Genomic DNA, 16,805 nt, shown 5'->3' on the forward strand with positions numbered 1-16,805 from the left:
GGCCACCCTGGGCAGCCGGAGTCTCACCTGCACGTGCCCCCCTGGCAGCCTGCACTGCCTTGGGTACCACAGCTGCCACAGCTCTGGCCTGCCTGCCAAGCCTGCCCAGGCTCCAAGTGGGCTGGTTCAGCAAAGGCTCCGTGCTGGGGTCCATTTTTCCTCCAGATGTACTAACTCCAGCTATACTGTGCCCCTTCCTGAAGATTCCTAGTGAGTGCTGGTTCTCTAAGTGCTTGTTGCTGTCTCGTGTACTTTTCATCAACAGTGGCCGCTGCTCATCGTTAGGCTTCCTGTGTATTTGATCTTTAAGATAAAAATAAGTTTTGACTAAAAGTGATATTGTTAATTTTTCCTGAAAAAGGAGGAAAATGACCTGCTTGACGTTTCTTTAGATCAAAGAGGACTGTACTATTTACTGACTGGGTCTGTATTCCTCAGTGCAGAACATCTTCCTATCAGCCTTGCCCTGAGTCAGCCAAACCACTGCAGAACCAAAGCAAATCAGAGCAACGTTCTCTTTTTATTCTAATTCCACAGCTTCAGTGTTCGTGCCTAACTCAGAGGCCAGTGGTTAGGAAGCCACACTAGCCAACAAGACCTGAGCAGGCCTCTTATAAACCAACAGCAGCAGCAGCAGCAGGAGCAGTGTCAGGACCAGGCGTCCATCCTCTGGGCCTGCTCCTCTCCTTCCCAGCGGGCAGGGAGGGCGAGCGCATCTGTCCTCCGGCGCCCCCTAGCGTCCGACTGCGCCTTCCGCGCCGGCTTCGCATCAGAACCAGCTCTGGCTTCTGGGTTTATGGAATTTCAAATGAGACCAACCGAAAACGAAGCCGGCATTGTTATCTTCGCAGTAGTCGCTCAGATGACAAGACAGAGACATAAAAAAATGATCCATTGTTAATCTCCTGTTATCTTGTTTTGAAATTACCATTTTTATTATATTCTTTTAAATTATATATATAGATATAGATATAGATATAGATATAGATATAGATATATAGATATATATAATTTTTTTAAAGCGAAGCCAGAAGGAGAAAAGGAACAGGGAAGTGTCCTGCAGAGTACATGAGACAGTCCTAAAGCCGCGACGTTCTCTGGAGGCCGTATTCTCTGGTGAGGAGCTTATGCTTGCAGTGCAGCCAGGAGCCTGCTGTCAGCTGCAGGGTTGTCCCCTAAGTGGTGCTAGGCAAGGAAACTTGAGTTCTGAGCATGTTTCCTCAGCCTGAAAATGTGCACAGAATTCTCACCTCACAGGGCTGTTAGTGCGAGTCATGTATGTGAAGCACCTACTGTGTCACCTGGTACAGTCCAGGTCCTCAATGTGTTGTCTGAACCTGAAATTTACCAGAGTATGAAAAAAAATTGCTGCATTAGCAATTAACAGATTAGCAGATTTGGTTTTAAAAACTTATGCACAGAGTTTTAAAAGCTTATCAAAAGCTAGGCTGCTATGGTATTTTTTGGAAATTATTCGCGCTTTTTTTTTTTTCTTTTTAGAAATGATGGGTAACATTTTTAGATACACTGTCCGTGTTGGATTACAAGAAGTATTTTTCTCTTTTTTGGGTACTGGAAATTGAACTCAGACCTTAAGCTTTTCAGGCAGGCACTGTACTGCTGAACTATATCCCGGGCCTTTCTCTTTTTTTCCTCTTGATCTGACTTTTAGGAAATAAGCTATTTAACAGCCTTAGTGTTCCTTAATTGCAAGCACAGTAGGTTTCCACTGAAAACCCCTTGCCCCATTGTTTTCACTGGGCAGTGGAAAACAATGGGTTTGGGTTTAACGTTAGAAACAACCTGGCTGCCACACAGCTCCAGCGGACACAGTTCACCCAGACCCTGAGCTAAGTCCCAGTGTCCGGCCTGTGTAGGCTGCAAGTGCGCTGTGGTCCCAGAGGCCTGGCTGCAGCTGCCCAGCTCCATGGCATGGTCTGCTGTGTGAAGAAACAGGTTCCCGTCAAGGAATACGTTCAACTGGAGGCAAAGAAGCCAGGGATGTCGGAGATGACTCTGCTGTTAGCGATCTAATCAGGCTGTTTCATTCTTAACTGGCTTAGCAAACATTCGTGGAATATCTGTATCACAGGCGCAGACTTCAACCCCAGGACAGAAACATCAGTCAGGCCCATCCTTGTTCAGGGAAGGTGGCAGCCCTACCCTTCGTGCCCCTGCAGCACGAGGGCATCCTGACATGATTCCCACCGGCACCAGTACCAGCTAGAACTGCGTGACTGTGCCTTTCTGCCAGTAAGACTGCTAGTCTGTCCCTCCTGAAAATATAAACCTGTTCTTGTCCCACAGATTTGATGTCCACAAGCTTGTGGCTACACAGCTATAAACTTTTGTTATCTCATATTCTCAAATTTATTTGTTCTCAAGATAGGTTCCAAGAAAAGGCTGAGGGAAGTTGATTTCAGTGACAAAGGAGGACCTTTCAGGCTGAGGGTAGAGCTCGGTGGTGCTGTGCTCGGCTGGCATGCACAGGGCCCTGGTTTGATCCCCACCATGGCAAAGAAGGGTGGAGGAGGAAAAGGAAAAGGGATGTTCTGGTCTTGGAAAAAGTGGTTAGCAGTGGGGTGGGGCGAACCTGTTTCCCAGGAGTTACATATGATGTCTCAGGAAGAAAACCAAAAAGTTAACATCTGAAAGTGATGAGGTACTCCGGGTATGCTTGGTAGTCATAAAATACCATAAATATAGTTGGGTTCTTCGCATTATCTGTGACTGTGTCATACTGGTCAGTAGGATTTTGAGGGTCCCTTGAAGGAGGCACAATCAATGAGCTGTTCCCCTGTGTGTACTTTCCAGTGAGTACTCGCACGTAATACATATGCTTTCTCCCACGTGGATCTGGGCTTGAGTATGTGTCACTGGCAGAATAATTGGCATTGACAGCAAAATAGGTTCCCTTTCCAAATGCCATAGCTGTGAAGAGAAAAACAAAACACTTTTAGGAATTTCAATTTAGCCCAACATGTCAAATAAGGCAATTGGTGTTAGATTTAAGCACTGAGTGTGGCAGGCCATTCTGGGATGAAATTCAGTGAGTCCTACCCTGAAACCTGGGCTGCAACCTGACCACCCACTGTGGGAACACAGAACATCCGCAGTGTTCCTTGCCACCGCTGGCCCTCACGGCTGGCACCCCTTTTGGGCAGCCGCATCTCCTGCTTTCTTACCATTCCTGCCCGCATAACTGCGGTTAAACCCATTCCTGTTGACGTGAGGCAGCGAGCCGACGTCTGTCCCGTGGAAGAGAAGCTTCTCATTGATGCGCTGGCCATTCTTGGCATTCATGGCTTTTTTCTTTGCCTGGTAGCAATACCAGAGATCTGGATTCTGGATCCTCTCAATCTACAAATTATTAAAGAGTACACTCAGCCAGTGCCAAGAGTACTTGCCAAGACGTGGTAAATGAAACATGTTCATGATTTTTAATAAACAAAAACTGATCCAGCAGCAAATCTACTGCCAGATGGCACTCTCAGCGTCCAAAAATCGTTTAGATTCAGTGTTCTTATCATAAGAACAGGCATTGGGACCAGCGTTGTTTTAACTTTTGACATCTTTTACACACTACAATAGCAAACAATGTCTAGGAGGTTAAGTACTCATTATGACTATAAGGCTGACCCAGCCTCTCCGATGGCTGCTTATTACACGTACCCCAGTTTCTCCTGTCACTCCCTACCTGGCTCTGTCACTGCCTCTGGCCACCCCAGTGTCCCTGGGATACTGGCTGAGCTAGCTATTGATCACAGGGTCTTCCTACTATGCCCCAACTCCAGCCTTTTTTAAATCACTAAGCTGCCCGGGCTGGACTTGATCTTGGGACTCTCTTGCCTCAGCCTGCCAGGCTGCTGAGGTTACAGGCATTCACCACTGTACCCAGCAGGTGGCCATGTTCTGACCTTGAGAGCCACCAGAGTGTCTAGCAAGAAAGAAATTCCTGGAAAACAAGCATCAGTTGCACTTGCAGGAGGGCAGCACTAACCCTGATGGGTGGGGTCTGCCTGCTGGGCTGTGGAGGAGCTGGCTGGCTTCTGGGTCACAGGTGAGCATCTGAACTCCTCTGCTCAGGAGGAGGGTGGTTAAACTGCCTTGGGAGGAGTGAGCAGCAGTGGGCGGGAGTGGCCAGGGGCTTCGGAAACTCACTTGGAGGGTCTGTGACATCAGAATCCTGCTCTGCTCTGCACAAGTCTCAGGCCAAGTACTGCTCCCTGACTTTCTCTGTTGTTGGCTCTTAATTCTGACTCTGCTGTTTTTAATTACGATATCCACTTGCCTTTTAGTTCAGAGTCTCAGCATTACCATGTATTCTGTCAACCTAATTTGATTTAAAATATTTTTTACTTTATGAAGCAAAAATTTCATGATCAAATAATAACAGAACACCATTATTTGACTTATCATTTCCTCTTTTTCTTTACCTACAGTCAAATTTCTAATCTTTAAACTATGTCCCATTTTATTTCCATTTACCATATATGTCTTAACTCAATCTTTAAAAGCTTCACATTTTTATTAAGAGTTATGAAATCATTCTCCATTTCACCCTAAAATTAGTCTTTTCACCCTAAAATTTACAAAGTTTCTTTCTTAAATTTTAAAATGTAATAACCGCACAAAGAGAATATTTATTTCAAGGCTTGGGATACAGCTAAGTGAGAGCCCTGGTTTCCATCCCTAGCACACTTACACACACACATTATTTAAATTTTTTTCTTTGTTTGGCTTGGTGCTAGAGACCAAACTTAGGACCTCAAGCAGGCAAGGCAAGTATTCTATCTCTGAGATAAATGCACAACTCTCAAATAATGTTGAACACAGTAATCTGAGTCAATATTCCCAGTGGAATAAATTCTAAGATCAAAAAATATTGCAAATAAATTGAATCTTAAACTTTGTTTAGTAGGTTTATTATTCACCAACAACTACTAGATGAGGTAACGGAGGCTTTTTAAAAAAAGTCTAGCTGAAGACAAGAATTTGATAAGCCAAGATTCAGAAGGAAAGGAAATACAAACAAAATAATAAAGTCAGAGGACAGTGGAATAGCTTCTTCAGGATGCCTACAGGAAACAACCACCAGTCCAGAATTCTATTGTTAATAAAAAAATCCTTCAAAATGAAGGTGAAATAAGGACATTTTCAGAAAAACAAAAATTGAGAATTCACTACTATACAATCTGTCGGAGAAGAACTACATCCAGGCAGAATCACCCCGGCGGAAGCACAGAGACAGCAAATGTTACCGAACAGTGAGAGGGAAGGTAAAGATTTTGGCAGCTGTTAAAAGTAGCAGGAAATTTAGGAAGGGGATAAAGGCATCTTAAAGAGTTCAGAGATCACTGCATTGTGTAGGAGATGATGAGCATAAGGATTCAATAAGAGTTTAGTAAGTCAGTGACACACCTAACTTCTAGTGCCAAAACAAAATAAAATAATTAGAACAGAATACACAACTAACAGTCTCATGGGGAGAAAAACAGAATAATAGAAATGCTTGATTCATATGAGGGCAGGAAAAGAGAAAAAAGAGCAAAGAATAGGTGTGATAAATAGAAAACAAAGATTAATGTGGAATATTTTAACCCAAATATACCAGTAAACATAGTAAATACAGTCAACAGATTAAATACTCTAGGTAAGAGATGAAAATAAAAACTCAAGCAGATGTTGCTACTAAGAAAAACATCTTAAATATTATAGTCATAAAAAGGTTAAAAGAAAACTAATTTTAAAATATAGTGTTGTAACTATAACAATTAAAGAAAACTCATGTAGCTATTTTAAAATTACTACTACTAATTTTGGTATAATCTTAAAACAATTTTATGTATCCTATTACAAAACAAATAAATTACTGTTCTAGTAACCAAACTTGCTGTTTTACAGGATAAACACAAAACAAAATATAAGAGATTAAGAAGAATTCTATAATATTACAATTGACTGGAAAGTGAGCTCATGGGTTTCTCAGCGTTATCTGGAAGCAGCCCCTCAGCAGTGGTGAGCACGCTCAGCCCACAGCTCTCGGTTTCTTACTGCCCGTCCTCTCCGCGAAGAGTCCCAGCCTGGGGCCGGTCAAGCACAGGGTGAGCATGACAGACCTCATACTGGGAAGCAGACAAATGCTGCAGGAGTAATGGACTCACCAAAAGAGATGGGAGCCAACTTGCTGCTCACCATTTGTAGGATAGTTTGAACGTCTAATAAAATAATGCTGTAATTAAATTCAACATACTGAATTTTCTAAACAGCAGGGGCAAGAAAATTTATTCTCTGAAAAATTGCCAAATAACAAGCATAGAAGAAATGAATTAGAAAATTCATGAAGGAATTAGAAAGTCTCCTTGCAACCTCCAGTGGAATGATGGATTTAGACAAGAATCATCCAAGGATGTTAAAATCAGTGGGGAAAAGTTTGGATAACACCCTCATGAACAGTGGGACAACCTTACCACAGGGTGTCCTGATCACTTATGAGATTCTGCAAAAAAAGAATTATTTTAACCTGAACTTACTGATGCCTTTAAAACTAACTCCCAGTTTATTAGAAATAAGAGGATAAAGAAATAAATGAAGTCAGACAAGACTAGACTTTCATTTTTAAAAATTTGCTTGAATCTTCCCAAAATATCAAAGCACAAAAGATCCACATGTGGGACATTCTACAGTAGAAATGACTTAGGCTTTTTAAAATTCAATCTCATGAAAAATTACTTTTAAAAATGTAAGAGTGCTATTTTGTTATTAGAAGAGAGGAAAAATACATAATAATCAAATATAACATGTTAATCTAGATGGGGCAGGCATAAGATTTTTTTGAGCCACTAGAGAAATTTTGTTTATATTCAATGATACTTGTTAAATGTGCTTTTTGTATGGTATAATGGTATTTCTATAATTTAGAAGAATAGACTTCCAGGAGAACATGGCGGACAAATAACAGCAGCCACGGAGGCTCTCTGAGATTACCAGTTTAGAATCCAGGAGTGGTGCCATGTGAGGAGTCCTACATGTGAGGGGAGAAGTACCCTGCCGACCCAGGAACGAAGTAAGCTGAGAGAAACCAACTGGAAATGCAATCCTGATGCTATAACAGGAACAGATAAAATCTCAGTGCGAAAGCTGGATCCCGCGCCATTGGAAGCCGCGATTTGAATTTCCTGCTGCTGATACTGCGTCCCAATCTGCATGGCAGGCAGAGAGACCCGCGAAAGTTCTGAGAGCTGGAATCAGCGAACCAAACGGCGTTGACAGCGGGACTGGCAGGGAGCCCTTCATCGACCTGTGGTGAGTGAGAGAAATGGGGACCCTTTCACAGACTAGGAGGCTCCAACAGACGACATTCTGAGAATGAGCAGACTAGCCGGAACAGGGCCCTGCAGTGACTATAGTCACATATTCCCCTCTCAAGCGGGAGTGGTGGGGAGCGCTTGGCCTGGTGACACCGCAAACTAAGATCCAGTAGGCTAGACCAAATCAGGTCCCTGCGCCTGGCGGTGCACCGTAGCAGTGAAACATTCAGTAGGTTGACCTGGAGGGGCGGCCCAGCAGAGGCTGCCCAGGTCTGTGTCTCCCTAGTACACTGCAGTAGGTGGGAACACCTAGCCAGCAGATTCAAACAAACTATAACAGACAAAGAGAAAAAAAAAAAAAAAACTGGGCCTCCTACATACACTTGTATGGAAGGAACAAAAAGAATGGGAAAGAGGAGCAACAAGAAAGGGTCCTCAGGCCCCAATCCTGAGAACACTGATCCAGGAAAGGTAATGCAAAAGAGAATGAAGACAGAAAACGTGCAATATCAGACACGGCACCTATAGACATAAAGCAGTATTTCTGGAGCCTCATAGATGAGTTCAAAAATGAAGTATTAATGAAATAAAGCAATAAATAAGTAGAATAGTTAGAGAAATGCTAGGCACCGCCCAAGAAAAAACAGATGGTGCAATGGAAGAACAGAAAAAAAGGGGAGAATTGTTTGATGGAGAAAATAGAGAAAACATAGAATACGTGAAGCAGGTTCACAGAGATTACCAGGAAACTAAAAACTCTATTGAAAGCTGGCATAACAGCTTGAAAGAAACTAAGGATGGATTATCAGAACTGGAGGACAGATTTGTAAGGTGGGAGCATGAAATGAAAAACTTCTTAAAAATAACAAGAAAACAAACAGCAATAATACAAAGACTAGAAGATGATAAGAGGATCTATAACTTAAGAATTAAGAACATAAAAGAAGAAGTGTGTATTCAAACAAATGAACTACAAAAGCTATTCACATAAATAATCCAGGAGAATTTCCCTAATTTAGCAAAAGGTAAAGATGCTCAGATGTATGAGGCATACAGGACTCCAGCCACCTTACAACCCAAACAGAGCTACACCCAGGCATATAATAATCAAAATTCCAGAAATCCAATATAAGAACAGAATATTAAAAGCCATCAGAGACAAGAAACAGATCACTTACAAGGGAACACCCATCAGAATTACAGCAGACTTCTCAGCACAAACCATCAAATCATGAAGAGTGTGGGGGGAAATAATTCAAGCTTTGAAAGATAATAACCTCCAGCCAAGATTGATATATCCTGCACAACTGTCCCTAGAAATTGATGGAAAAACAAGGTGTTTCCAGGATAAAGAGGAACTAGGGGAATTTGCAACCACCAATTCAACTCTACAGAGAATACTTCAGGATATTCTAAAAATGAAAAATACCAAGATACCAGAAACAGTGGCAGAGAGGCCACAATGAATGGAGCAGAAAGCGAAATGAAGAAGACAAACTGACAACTAATGACAGAAAAAGAGCTCAACAGAAATGAGGCAGAGAAGGTTGGATGGTAGGAACAGCTATTTTGGAGAAAACAAGACATCATAATAGGTAGCGCTGATTTAATATCCTCTTGTTTTGAAGTCCCATCAAGCTTTTGTTCTTCTGTCTCCATCGGTTTTAATGTGTTGTATCTTACTGGATTTTATTATATGTGATAATATAAACAAAAACTTTTATAGACAAAGAGATTATACAGAAACCATTGTTCATTTTCTGTTAGTTGATTCTAAATACCCTGTAATACTGTCATTCTCTTGAATGGTTTTACATTATCTTGATATGTTTGATGCTACAGTATTCGAAGTTATACCCAAAGATTTTAAGGGAAGAGACACTATGGTAACTACTATTATGTCAAGATTATCTTGTGGTGAAACACTATTTTTGCTTAAATGGCTATGTTTTGACCTGCACTGTTTTGTTGTTATGCCCTCTTTTTTATCTCAATCTCCTTTTTATTATCTACTTTTTCATTTTTATCCTTTTAATTAAGGAAAAAATAAATTAAAAATAGCAGGATATATTATAGTAACCCACTTTGATTTCCTATTAACTTGATTTGAAACTCTGTATTGCTCTCACTATTTTGTTTTGACTGATTTTCCTCTATTCTGTTATGCTAGATAGTACCAAGTTTCAAAGTATAGGCAACAACTATGAAGACAATAAAATTCATTGTGATGCCCATTCTCGTTGACTATTATCTTCTTTTGAAGTCCTCTAATGTCTCCAATGTTTTGGTTTCTAAAAAAAAAGAAGAATATCTTCATACTTAGGAAATATAAAAGTAGGAGTGTCATGAGATCTGCAACTTTCAAAGCTTCAGTAAAAATGGAAGAAAAAGATAATATGCAAAATTGTTGAATATGAGTGGAAGGATTAGAGATGTTAAGAATTTTTATCATCAGCACTCAGGAGGCTGAGGTGGGAGGATCCTTATGAGTTTGAGACCAGCCTGGGCTACAAAGTGAACTCAAGGCCAGCCTGAACTGCATAGTGAGACCCCATCTCAAAAAAAGACAAAAAAAAAAGAATTTTCACCATAAGACATAATAGTGCTGCTGGAGGTTTAGCTCAGTGGCATAGGTGCCTGCTTGGCAAACGCAAGGTCATGAGTTCGACCCCCGTACCAAAAAAAAAAAGACAAACAGTGCCAGAGGGCGACAGATCAGTCATATTTCATGTTGGGATTTGCACACTACCAGGGACCTCTAGAGCTGCCTAAAGCTGAAATTTCACTCGGAAATTTATTTGAAAACAGGGTTCTTTTACAATACTATGCTGAAACAATTTCTGTGGCCAAGGTCTGCTGATACATGGGAAGCCCTCTGGGACCAACCCTAGACACTGCCAGTCCCCTGGGACATTGATCCTTACTCCGTCTGAATTGTCTGAATTGGCATTTTATCACAGTGAGCTAGTCAGCTCCTACCAGTGCACCGCAATTGGCATTTGGAATGGCACTTTTTGTTATCACAATTGGGCCATCTAAGAGGCACATCTTTGAATCCCTCTGTTTTGATGCCTTGTAGAATTGTTTCCATTCAATCAGGCATGAGTTTTGCTCAACGCTTTTAAATTAAGGGATGTTTTTAAAAAGTGATATAAATTTCATACTGAATGTATTTGTAAAGATGGTGTTAAAGTTATTCTTCAGTACTTGGTCCACACAAGAACTGTCTTGAGGATCAATCTCAGTGTTGTAAAGAACTGAGTTTTCCTATCAAAGCTTTGCTTTTTCCTATTATGGACATTATGATTGTATGCTAGGTGTTTCCTTCTTTGCTTTGTGTACTAGGAAACTCAAGGACAAATGTACAACTGTGTAGGTCTTCATGCTGCATAATATGTAATACATATTTAACAGCTGCCAGTGATAATGAAAAGAAAATCAGATAAAAGGAAAACGAATGACATAGAAGTCAGAGAAGAACATAATTCTAAAAGGCAATATTAATAACATAAAATGGAAGATGTGAAAATAATTGAGATAAATAAGGAAAGAGCTATTAAATTTATGCAGGTAACAAGCACACAGGCCTGCGAATAGGAGACAGAAGAATAGAATCCAGATTAGGAGCCTCTAGGTGTCTCTTTGTTGTGCTTACTAATTATCAAACCCAACTGGGAACTCATGGCCTTGAGTTTTTGTTGGCTTGCTTTACAAAGTAAATAAGGCATATCTTTATTATTCTAAACACACTGCCATTGAAGATCATATTGTATAAAGGACACAAAAATCTTAATGTCGGGCTGGGGGTTTAGCTCAGCGGCATAAGCGCCTGCCTTGAAAGCAGGCAGTCGTGAGTTCGATCCCTGGTACCGGTAAAAAGGAAAAAGACCAAAAAAAAAAAAAAAAATCTTAATGTCTCAGCAGTTATAGTGATGATATAGAACCTACAATCTAATTACTACAAATATCTAATTCTATATAAAAAATTTATAGGCAGCATCTGAAAGATATTTATACAGGACTATGATATTACTTATTTCCACCATCAAGAAAGTCCATTGTTCACATGGGACTTACCTTCTCAATGACAAAATTTGGGCAAGTCTGTTTAAACTTTCCTGCCACAGTGATGAATTCCTGGTCCCAAGGCTGCAGCAGGACCACACAGAGATTCTGCTGATTCATGTCACTCCAGTACGCAGGAAGGGTAACTGCAAAGCAGACATGAGAGGACTCCCCTGTGTATTTCCAAACTGAAAAGCTGAGTCTCGTCTGTGTTGTGTTATAATCTCCTGATTCTCTATGCTCAGCAAGTTCCTTATCTTTCTAGCAGAATGTATTCCAAAGAGTGGACCACAGCACACCCATATCAGAATCAGCTGGAATGTTAGATTTTCAGAAGGAGGTTCTGGTGGCAGAGCTTGGTGGTGGAGTGTTTGTTGGGCAAGCACAAGGCCCCAGGTTTGGTGCCCAGAACCAAAAAAGAAAAAGACAATGTCACAGACATATTGAATCTGAGTCTCAGCGGGCTGGGGCCTGGGTATCTGTACCTTAAATCTGGATCCCACTACCATGGCACAGTACACCTCATCTAGATTTTCTGTTCAACCCCCACTCCCGTAATGTAACAAAACGTTATTTCCATGCCATGTTTTAAATAGTAGCTGCTGTTATGCTTATGCATGGGTTTTTGCCAGACTGCCTCGTTACCACCATCATTTATTACCATCATTTATCATTTATCTTCACAACCTCGTTGAGACATAGGAGGTTTTATGTAGGTTTTATTATGTGACACATTAAGGTGGCAGCTCTATCTCCTTCCTTGGTAAGCAGAATACTATAGACAATGTGATTTCCTCAAAACCTGAGAAGTTTGTTCCCACTGCTTTCACCAGAGATGAAAACAGTGTGTTGGAAACCAAGTCACTGATTTCCAGTAGGAGGCTTATGTGGTTTGCTGGAGGAATGGCAGCCTACACAAGGTAAGCTTTGCCTTCTTGGGGAGCAGATGCAATCATGGAATCTCAGGCTCCTCCCTGATGTTGTGCAAAGCAACTTGGCAGCAGCAGTGTGACTCCTGGAAGGACAATTTGGACCCTCTCTGGGTCATCAGTCACCCATACACAGAGGTCACTGGCCACAGCCTGACTTCTCTGCTTTGTCCATTTGTCCTTTTGTTTAAAATAAAAAACAACCTTGAGCCACTTTCTTCTAAGGCTACAGTTTTCCCTCCTCTGGCCGGAGGAGCTATTACTCCCGAACAGAACCGGCTCTGGAAAGCTTACAATGGGAACAAATGCAAGGCTTGGTTATTGTCATCAGGACCCTTGGGATGCTGAGTACATCCACGCTGTTTTCCTGGCCATACTGCAGGTTCTTGAACTCAGAGACCTGAATGTTCTAGTATGTCTTATTAAGATTCCTTGAGTTTTATCTACCTGAAAATTTGATGTATGCACAAGAGTTGTTAAGTCCAAAGTAGCTGTGAAATAATCAAATGACAAGCATGAAAATTTCACTCACCTTCGAATTTTGTGAGGCGCTTAACAGTGAAACTGTGTCCACCTTGACTTGTGGCAATGCAGGTCTCCAGGTCCACCGTGTAGCACTGATTGTTAATTTTGATATCGATGCTCTTGTTCTTTCTATTCCTTGCATCTTCCAATTGCAGATTGGTTATTTTGTCAAAAGGATGAGGAGTGTTATTGTCATCGTATTGCCATTCTATAAATTCACTAACACAGTCTGCCCTCTTTGCTTCTTCTCTGGCCAATCTTGCCTTCTTAATCATCTCCTCAATTTTATCTCTAGCCTCCATCACATCTCTACTAATTCCCGAAACCTCCATGAAAGGTCTCTTCTGGTCCAGAGCAATGATAATATTTAATCTCTTCTGCAGCTCAGTCAATTCGTTACACTCCTTTTCCTCAAAATCTCTGAGACACTCATCTGTGTTAGTGAAAGAATACTGCTCCTTTGTGATCAGGTCCTTTAACCACTGGACAGCTTGGTCCACGCAGCGTTGGCTGTCACCACACACCTGGAAGACCACCAATTCTGTTTTCTTTTCCAAAATCAAAGGTTTCTCTTGTGGGTGAGGTTTTGAAAAGCCTAAGCGGGCTAAAGAGAAAAAAGAAAATTAGCTGTTTCCTATATAAACTCAATATTTAAAAAGGTATTTCATAAAAACAAAGAACTCACAGAAAAATTTAGATAACATCGATGGTTGCTGAGAAGCCTGAGACCCTTCTCTGTTTTTCATGTTGGCATAAAACACATTTAGTAGCTGGGGCTGAAAGATAACAACTTTAACCTTCTTCACATGCTGAACTGATCCTTTCTGGACAAAGTCTTCAATGGCATCAAGTATAGCTTCGGCAACCTTATTATGGTCTTGTCCAGCATTTCCTGGAAAATTAAATAAGAAAAATGACTGGAGGACAAAACCCAACTGGAAATCCCAAAAGCAAATTAGGAATTCCAGTTCTTGAAAAACAAATGCCAGCATCCCAGCTCTTTCATCCATGTAAATTTTTCTAGTGATGTAAGCAAAAGCAGAGAGCTTTGACGTCCTAGGTGCGGTGAGGAGTTTTGTTCCAGGATGTCAGGAAGCCAACCGCCCAGCAAGGAACAAGGGCCCTGAATCCTGACTTCTGGTCTCTGACCTTCTCTGACGTTTGCCTGTTGATCTGATTCCATATCACTGTTTCCTTTCTTTAGTTACAGGATGCTGGTAACTTGTCTTCCTAGGTCACCAGTGTCCTCAAAAGAGCCATAAGAGGCAAAAGATGCTAATACGTGCTAACACAGATCCCAGGAGAGAAAAGCATGTTTTTCTTATGTCATTGTGTGATTTTATGTATCATTATTTTCCCAAGTAACTCTGGGGACCGGATTTAAACTCAAACAACATTGTTAGACATACAGAGTGGTAAGCTAATTGTTACCATCTCTGATCCTTTGGATGCAAGTTACACTTGAGATTTTAGCTGATCATCAGGTCTTGAGGTTGCCACGGAGCAGATGCTCTTGTGTCTCCTGCACATGCCATCTTGTTTCTCATGCTATGAAAGCCACTGCCCTGGCAAGTTCATGAAAGGTACCTTTCCAGCCAAGGAGGTGGTCCCACATGAATGGCAGTTGGCACAGTCACATGGTATATGACACAAAAGCTTCCCGGCCAAGCTGATACATTAGATTAAGAGCCCATTCAGAACAATGTATGTGCTTATCTATATAAAATATAGTTAAGACAGTTATACTACTAATTTCTCTGAGTTTATTGTCTCGTACCCTGGGTGACTGATTTGGGAAGCATAATGTGCAATCTATGTGCAGTTGTTCCAATTGTTGTGTTTTGAAAAAAAATTTTTTTCTCTTTGAAACACAATGGATTTGAAAAAAAAAAAAGCCCATTCAGGTTATCCCAGTACTGCAGTCAAGAGAGCAACCTGGCCATCTGCACAAGTGTGGGGATGCAGCAAACCCCATACAGAATTAGCCAAGAGGGTTTCTTCGGGTTTTTTGTTTTTTAAACTGATGAACAGAGAGCGAAATTCTCATTTACAAAGTGTGATTGTCCCATGATATTTGGAAGCCTTTAAATGGAAGTATCGGATCACTGGTGTGCTCTCTATAAACATCTGCCATTCCCCACCACACGGGCCACTCAGCCAGCACACAGCGGTAGGCAGGAGGGACAGGTGTCAACAGGTAAAGTACAGGGAACTGGAGGTGGGGCTCTGCAGAGAGGACTTTGTGTCACAGAAGCACATATTCAGACAGTCACGGACGGGGCCAACTGGTTTCTGAGAAACATGAATCTGATTGCTCCTCAGTCTTCTGTCTAGGATCAAGTGGGCAAAGATAAATCTGGAGGGCCACATTGGAGGACACACAAGCGGAGAATATGTCTGTAGTTAGGAGAGAGAGAGGCGGCTGGAATGAAGAGCCTGGTGCAGGAACTGAGGAGGCCTTTAGGGAGAAAAGTCGGGAGCACCTAGTGATGTGCCTTGTGCTCTGGACATTTTCCTTATCTTTCCATCTCTGGGCCTAAGTGCAAAAATATTGACTCTCATATTGAGGTAATGAGTTAATGAGCTAGTGAATGTAGGGTTAATAAAGAGGGTGGAGTCAAGGATGCCAGAGAAAAGTGATGGTTTTCACACGACTGGGGACATACGAAGAAGGATTGGATTTCCAGGGGAGAACAGTGAGACGTTGGGGTCTGCATTGGGTTTAAGCCGCCTGCAGCTGTTGTCGACCCCCCATTCCTCCCACCTTATGCGGGGTCTTTACAGGACAAGGCGCTGCCTCTACTCCCACGGGCTGTCTTCATCAGAGTCCTAATTGGGCTCGTAAACACCACTCGGGTGAGCACCTCCACCTGTGGCTTTAAAGGCCAGCTGAAGCGGTGACCACGATGGCCGAAAGGACAAGCAAGGAAAACCCACCAACCCTGCCTTGCCTGTGCAGGCCAGCGATGCGGCCAGGTCCACAGGAGCGGCCACGGGCAGGCAGCACCCCAGAAATGCTGGAAGGTGGGCTGAGGGGTGGCAGAGCACCTGCCAAAGTGAAAGCCACTTCCTTTCTGTCTTTTGCATTTTGACTCCACCCAAGACTACCTTAGAAAGATCTGTGCCACCCCAGGCATGCTGTTTCCTGGACTCAGAGTAATTTAAGACTAGGAACAGGACCAACAGCCCAGACAGGTGGGGACAGAGCCTGGGTGGCCATCAGTCTAGATAAGCAGGTGGCCAGAAACCTAGACAAAGGCTGATTGCTAGGAATGGATGATACCAGGAGGGGAATAAAACATGAAAGGATCATTAATTATACTTTTGGTGGGCCAGGGGTTTAGCTCAGCGGCATAGACGCCTGCCTGGGAAGCTCGAGGTTGTGACTGCAATCCCCAGCACCTAAATAAATAAATAGATTATACTTCTGGAAACTGAGCAGTAAGTGGATACACCATTCCTTCCAGGAGCATTAAGAATTACAGGGTGCAAAATATGAGTGAGAGGATGAGAAGGCCCAGAAAGTGACAAGGACGGCTACGTTTACTAAGACTGAACTTTCCAAGGCCTGGGGTGCTGGTCCACGAACTCAAGCTGAGGCTTCTGAGCAAGGGAACGCCAGCTCCCGCGCTGAGTCCTCCCTCGCAGGGCCACTCGGACCCACTGTCCTCCCGGCCTGCTTAGCTCCCTCCTCGCACACACAGCCCTGGTTCCTGGGGAGACAGCATCGAGAGCACCTGCTGACTGACGTTTACCTGAACACTACACTGACAGATGAGGAAGCACACAACCCAGTCGTCACATAGTTTGAGGAAAACAAACTCAAAAGCAGCAAGCAGCCCAAAACAGGAAGTTCTGACGTGCCAGGTTTGAGTGACTGAGAGGCCTCTACAATGCAGGTGATGTAGAGCTGGGGTTGCCATGATGCTCTTCATGGAGGACAGAGGAGGAGGTGGAGGGTTAAGTGATGGAAGTT

The 16,805-nt window shown here is 42.4% G+C and overlaps 1 pseudogene; it reads right to left on the reverse strand.

The window, feature by feature from the left end:
- Positions 1–2,346: 2,346 nt before the first annotated feature.
- The window catches only part of LOC100718919 (protein mono-ADP-ribosyltransferase PARP14-like), a 47,008-nt pseudogene continuing 32,549 nt past the window's right edge, over positions 2,347–16,805 (reverse strand).

The sequence above is a fragment of the Cavia porcellus genome, unplaced genomic scaffold (genome assembly GCF_034190915.1).
Source record: "Cavia porcellus strain 051 isolate PalLab524CR breed Dunkin Hartley unplaced genomic scaffold, mCavPor4.1 scaffold_15, whole genome shotgun sequence".
NCBI lineage: Eukaryota > Metazoa > Chordata > Mammalia > Rodentia > Caviidae > Cavia > Cavia porcellus.